Source organism: Linepithema humile, chromosome 8, assembly GCF_040581485.1.
Source record: "Linepithema humile isolate Giens D197 chromosome 8, Lhum_UNIL_v1.0, whole genome shotgun sequence".
NCBI classification, from domain to species: domain Eukaryota; kingdom Metazoa; phylum Arthropoda; class Insecta; order Hymenoptera; family Formicidae; genus Linepithema; species Linepithema humile.
This window is the reverse complement of record NC_090135.1, coordinates 10,591,910-10,598,888: the sequence shown is the minus strand read 5'-3', so window position 1 is coordinate 10,598,888 and position 6,979 is coordinate 10,591,910.

Genomic DNA, 6,979 nt, shown 5'->3' with positions numbered 1-6,979 from the left:
ACCGTCCGTGATATTTGGAAGCGATGCGACTTTCGATATTAATTTCTATCATTTTTTCAGAATATAATGACAATTAAGTAATAGCGAGTTTAATTGCTCATAATCTTAAGCAAAACGATTACACATTTGGGAAGGAAATTAAATTCATTTGAAATGGAAGAAGCAAGATTCTTTGAGATTAAAAGTGTCGAGTATAAGTGAGAGAGAGATCGTAAATTTGAAAACTTCAGAAAGGTTCGTTCTTCGATTTTCATTCAAATTTGCTGAAAAACGGCATCCGAATAGACATTCTTCCAATATTTATTGGAAGAATGTTTGACACAAAAAAAAATGTAATCGAGATAACGTAATAAAGATTTAAAGTTGATGAATAATGGCTTGCGTCATTAAACTTGCGTCGTTACAAAATAAAATGGGGACACTTTTCGGACATCCTGTGCGTATATATAACTGAAACCAGTGCCAGTTCAGCGTTTGAAGATGCAAATATATTGCATCTTATACAAGGAGAATACATCTAGACGCGATCGGGCTGTACGTCTTCATGCGTCGTTCGCGTCGTTCGAGATGTCGCGTCCTCCTGCTGGTGCCGCGCTCACCCCGAAAAGAGAGCGGGGACCAGTAAAATAGTGACCGGGGCAACATTTCACGGACGGATCCGCCGTGACCGGCGCGCGATACGATCGTCGCATTTCCCGTGGACGCTCATATATAAGGCGAACTTATGCCGAGCGTAAATTCCCGGGGCGGGCGCTATCTTATCGCGGCCGCGGTTTGCAAGGCGCCGATAGAGACCATGCCCAGACATTATGCGAGATTGAAAAACCTGAGAAGCTTCTTTCGGTCGCACGTCGGACTTCCGGTCAACGGTTTTCGGCGGCGGCGACGGCAACGGGTGGCTCTCGATCTCTCGAGGGTCGTGCAAGATCGAATTCGCGGATAAGTCATCTCGCGAGGGAACGTCAGGACGGATCGGTAGAATCGCCGTTTTCACGTGGAAACATTTTTCCGCAATTTTGCGCGCCTTTTCCATTTTATCGCGCGCTTTTACAGTTCCGCTGAGAAACATAAAGTTAAATTATACACTTTATAACACGTAATTAGACACGTGGTTTTAACACAGCTAGAAAATTAAGAATGAAAATTGATAACGGTTCGTGTAGCATTAATTTAGTTAAAAATATAATTTTAGATTTTTTCAAACGCACCGTGCGTACACAATTTGAATACATTTCGCATAACTTTATGTGTTAAAGCATTTTATAATACTGAATGTAGCGATAGAGAGTTTTATCCTGTAAAAAAGATTCTAGAGTCTATTAAATATTTGAAAAGTAACATGAAAGGAAATTGATAACATAAAAACTGCATAAATGTAAATGCTGACTCATGCTGATCTTGATAGAATTTTTGCTTTCGAAAGAGAGAAGAATATCAGATGCCAATGATTACTGAAAATGATAAGATTCTCGCTTTCTACTTTCGATTTTCGAATCCTTCGACATCCCGCAAGTCAGGATCGAGAATACGATCAGACTAGGTAAAAAGAGAAAAGAACGCATCGAGAGAGAGAGAGAGAGATGGGAGAAAACTGAGAAGTAGGCAGAGGTGTGCGTTGGTCCATTTACGCGACACTTCATCACGACTTATCGCCATAAAAGTCGAATAAGGTCCGAGATGCCCGAGCGCCTTTTCCCCGCGGATTGGAAACAAAATGTCGTAAAATATCGAAAGAGCACACCGTCGCCGCTGTTACCGCTGTCGCCGCGACGCTCCTCTTCTACCGGGGTGACCCGGGGACATCGGGATGCGAAGGCCGGCGGTGGGTAAGCGGGGGAGGAACGGCCCGGTAAATACAAATAAAAATGGAAAGCCGGCCGTAATGGCCGGTGGAAAGCATGACGCATACCTATAGCCTCGGCTGTTTCAAATTGATATTTCGAAAGTGCCTCCCCACATGCCTCCCCGTGACATACACGCGCGCACAACGCACACACACGTAAACGTTCTTTATCGCGATCGGTCGCCTTCTCGCGCTTCCGTTCCGTCAAACGATACCGCAACGCCCACGCCTACGCCTTTTCTCTTCGCGATGTTTTCCAGCTTCCTCTTTCTTTCTTAATGATTTTCTTCGGCCGCTTTCTTCCGCTTCTTCTCACATCTTCCTCTCTTCTCATCTTTCCTCTTCTTTTCACGATTATTTGTTTATTCTACTTGCTTTCAAATTCAGTTTTCTCTATTTTTCTATTTTTCCAACTTTTGTTCTCTCAACTTTCATTACTTTCTTTTTCCTATTTTTATAATTTTGTGTTCTTTCTGTCATATTTCTCTTATCTTTTATGCTTTTACATTGAGTCTGTTTTTTTAAACTTTTATTTTATATTCTTATCATCTTCTGCATGTCTCTTCTCTTCGACATCCTTTCTATTTCTTCTTATTTCCCGTGCTCTATTTAGTTCAATTTTCTTTCTCTTGTCTTACGATTCTCTTCATCATTCTTTCTTCGCTCTTCACCTTTCTCATTCTTTATCTTCTCCACCTTCCTTCTCTCTAACGCACCGACAGTCTATTCCCACCAAGTCTACGGTCTGGCCGAGGCTGGTGCGGAAAATTGATTTTATTTCCTTTCGCCGATCCTCACCACTCTTCGGGGCTTATCGCGCTGCCTCGGGACCGGATGGGCAATTTCTTTGCCGTCCGGGAAAATTGGGCCACTGTTCTTCCAGCTCTGGCATGCCACACCAATAGCGATTCGCGATGGCTCGACAACTCGAAAATCCAAAAACTTCTAGTCCCGAGATGCGTGTCGCTTTTCGCGAAACCACGCCCTTCTCGCGTGTCGCTTTCGTAAAACACACGTTTGTGAACGCGTGTGTGTTCGCGTTATATTATATGGTGTGTGGACGCATTGATATCTGCGCGTGTGTAAATTATTTTTCACGTAACAGCGAGCCCCGATACAGGCTTAGGAATCCATGCGCCACCGGATATGCATCCAAGGTAAATATAATGCACTTCTCCCCCTCCCTTCCTCTCTCTCTGTTATTTTCTCGCTTTTTTCCTCTCGTTCTCTTTCTCGCGCACTCTTTTTCTCCGCTCTCGCCATTTTCGAGCGCGACAAAGGGAGGATTTGTCGCGAGGCGAAGCTCGACAAAACCTTACGCCCACCCTCTCCGGCGGCACCGACGCCTCGCCGAGCTTTCAGAATGTTATAAACGCGTGCGTGCACGTGCGATTCGTCAACGATGTAACGCCGTTCTCTGTGAGAACGCCATTGTCGCCGGCTGGCGGATTTCGTGTTTCGTCGATTTTGTGTCATCGATCCGCTCGCCGCGCGCGACTCTCGAAGAGCGAAAAGAAAATTCAAGGGGGACGTGTCGACTATTATAATACCTTTACCTCCAGCTTCTCCAGTCATACTGTCGCTTGATTTTCTGGTATAATTCTTTATATCAGAGGCAATATAAATAGTTTCAGCTTTTTGAAACATGATAAATGACAGCGCAGATCTCGAAACCATTTAAAAATCCTCGAAAAGCTGTTGAAATTCTTTATTTTAAAATTCACAGGGTTTTTTTATGGTAAATAACCATTTAAAATATTAATAAAACTTTGTAATAAAACAAAGATCTGCAATTTATCGATATTTCATGAGATACGACATAGCAGTTTGTCACGCTGTTTAAGATATAATGCTTTATTATGAGATCGGTCGAGAGAGTCAAGCGTCCCGGCGTCGTCGTCATCGTTAGTTGAGGAGCGTCGTCAACTAAGCTGATTCGCGGCAATTAATCTGCCTGCAAACGAGAGCATTTTCATTTTCGCTGATGCCCGCCCCCGCAGACCAGCAGAATAATAATCCATCTTAAATAACCCGCGGGCTGAAGAAGAGACGCTTCGGCGGCAGCGCTGCCTCGCCTAAACGCCAGACGAAGCCAGAAGTAATCTCGACGTAGAATTCAATTACCGGGTGCGAGAGCGAGCGAGATTTAAAAACACAAATTATGCTCGCCGTGACTCGTATTAGCGCGCGATCCCGCGTTCTCCGCGCGAGGCAGGCTGTTCTCCATGCAAGTCGAATCATCTTCGAATTCACTCCTGAAGAACGTCGTTAAGTCATCGAGAATCAAGTAAACTGTTTCAAGTATCGGAATATTTTGCATTTTTTATATTATAGTTTAAATCTATCTTTGAAATCTTTAGCTTGAATAATATCAATGCGCAGCCTTTTATTCATCGGCGAATTTATATTTGCGTCTTAATTGTCATTATTATAAAATCTTATCCAGCTCTTGATCACGCGTAATTAATGACTCCGCTGCTTTCAAACTATGTCAGATAGTTGAAGTAAAAAGAACATTGCACGTGATCTTGTGAAGCCTTCGACAAGTTTGTTTATTAAATTCCTTAAGGCATATCTTAATTTCATCTTAACAATTTCACGGTTAATTACATCGCAGCATTATATAATATGGCTATATGAACATTTGTCGCACATATTTTGTTTACTTCTGTTTAAAACCTAAAATTTTTATTCTATTTTATTATACCTCAATTGTATTTCATTTTACAAATGTCTGTTATTGCAATTGATTATCGATTTTTATTCGTAACAGTCAAATTTCTTCCGTAGAAAACTGGCCATAAGCAATAAATTAACAATAACGCGTAATGATGTTTGATTAATGTTGATATTATCACTTGCGTTCTCTATTGAATATCGCGTTTAACCCACTTTAAACTATCTATAATTTGCGACGGAATTTGAGATAGAATTTTATATACAATTATATATTAATTCTGTAATTTTGCTATAATAATTTAACATAATTTTATATTAATTCCAAAATTCTATGAGAATAAGTCTCAAAATAAAAATACATTTTTTATTGATTTAGGAATCAAAAAAGTACCTTTACTTTTTCACTTTCTCTTATATTTATAATTTTACTTATAATTAAATACTATTTATAATTGTTCCGTGAAAATGTTTAAATAATCAGAATGTACAAAATATCAGATTAGTGCAAAAGATTTGTGAAATATGCAAAATTGCTTCTATTTTAACCTAATATACACATATTAGTGAGAATATTTTGCGTATATTCCGATTTTTCAAAGGCTTTCTTAATAAAATTACAAATAGATTTCTATTTTGAACTCTACCGCAAATTATGGAACATCTAAATCGTGCTTTCCCCCATTTTACTATCCGAATGCGCGGATCAAGATTTTCTTCTTCTTTCCATTCTCTTTCTCAAGAGAAAAGTGAAAGCCGACGGTTGTTTTCTGGTAGAGTGACCAATCATCTCATGTCGAATCGTTTCGGAATATAACGTCGACAATTGGCCGGCGCGTTACGCAATTATTTCTTCCATTCCCAGCGCGCGGCAATATAAAAGGAGCGCTTATCAGCGTGGAGAGGGGCGCGCAATCGGGACGTGTAAAATGCACGCGGATGAGTCCGGAGTGGTTTGAATACAAATAGAGTAGCGGGGTGGAAGTGTTCTCCGATATGGGCGGCGGCAGCAGAATGACGGTGGTGGTGGTACGCAAAGTATAACCAGGGAGAAGTTGATATACCTTTGAAGAAGGGGACGCAGGACCTTTGAGGGGCTTATCCGCACGTCTGCCCCCGAATAGCACTCGCGGATCCGAATCACATCGCCCGAGTCCGCGTCCTCTTAGACTCGGTCGGACGTGCGGACCGGGCCAGGCAAATCATTTCCCGTGCGGGGAAAAAAGGGACGCGCTTAATCCGGATGCCGTGCAGGACGGAAGCCCCTGTGTCCACCCTTTCTCAAACTAATAACTCTATCGTTCCGCCGTGTTTTGCTCCCCGCAAGGAACAACATTTTCAGTTTACTTATTTTCCAATTGTGTACATTTGAAACTTGAAGCTCCGCGCTGCAAGCTCTCGGATCGAATTTACGCCGCAACCTAAATCTAGAATTTAGAGATATTTGTAACATTTTTTAATTTCTTGTATTCGATCGATTAAACTTCTTTCGATACTTAAATTGTAATTAAATTATAAAGCAGTTAGAGCCTGTGAAATAATTGTTGATTACAGAGTAAACTGGAAAATATTATTTTCTGAATCGCTAAAAATTTTCTAGAAATTATGTTTCGCAAATAAATAAGACAGAAATAATACACAAATCAATGCGTAACTAACAAGATTACTAACGTTATCTTAAAATTGTTTGCGCCTTTTAGAAATCAATCACTAATATTTATAATTGAATTGATCTCGACATCACGTTTTATTTGCAACTTGTTCCGCGTCAAGTTAAATTCAATAACGTAGAACTTTAATAAAATTAGGCAAAAATTGGAAGAAAACAATTTAATAAAGCACGAAGAGCAAAGCTTGGATGTTTAAAGCCTTAATTTTCGGATCTTAGATTCGTGTCCTTCAATTCCAAGCGTCAAGGTCCAAGTTCGGATATTGAATACACCCTCGGAGCACGGCGGTGCACCACCGTCGAGATCGGTAGACAGAGGTCCCGGCCTCGGCCGGGAATGGAATCGGGCTGGAGCGTGAAGAGGCCGTTATTGTGGGCGCTGGCGCGCGTCATTTGATCTGGCACAGTAGGAGGAAGAGCCGCGGTTGTGTGTGCACCATTTCCCAAGCGTTTGAGCGACGACGTCCCTCTCCCTGACCCACCTAGAGCGCCACGCCGCGCCGCGTCGACGACGCGGGCAAAATGGGGGAGTAGAAAGGGGGTGCGGAGCGTCGAAGTTGCGCAACCCTCCACCGCGGGGCTGGAATTTACCCCGCAGGCCGGCCAACCTAATGGAAACAAGAAATTGCGGCAAACTGCGTTACCCACGCCTCGACGCCCTGTAAATATCGCGCCAACGACGCCGGCTGGGGGTCGCCCGACGACGGCGCGGGGGGCCGCCTCGCCTCTTCTCGGGGTTCTCAAAGAGACGCCTCGCTGGATACCGGCGAGTCGCCGCCGGTGGGGCCGCC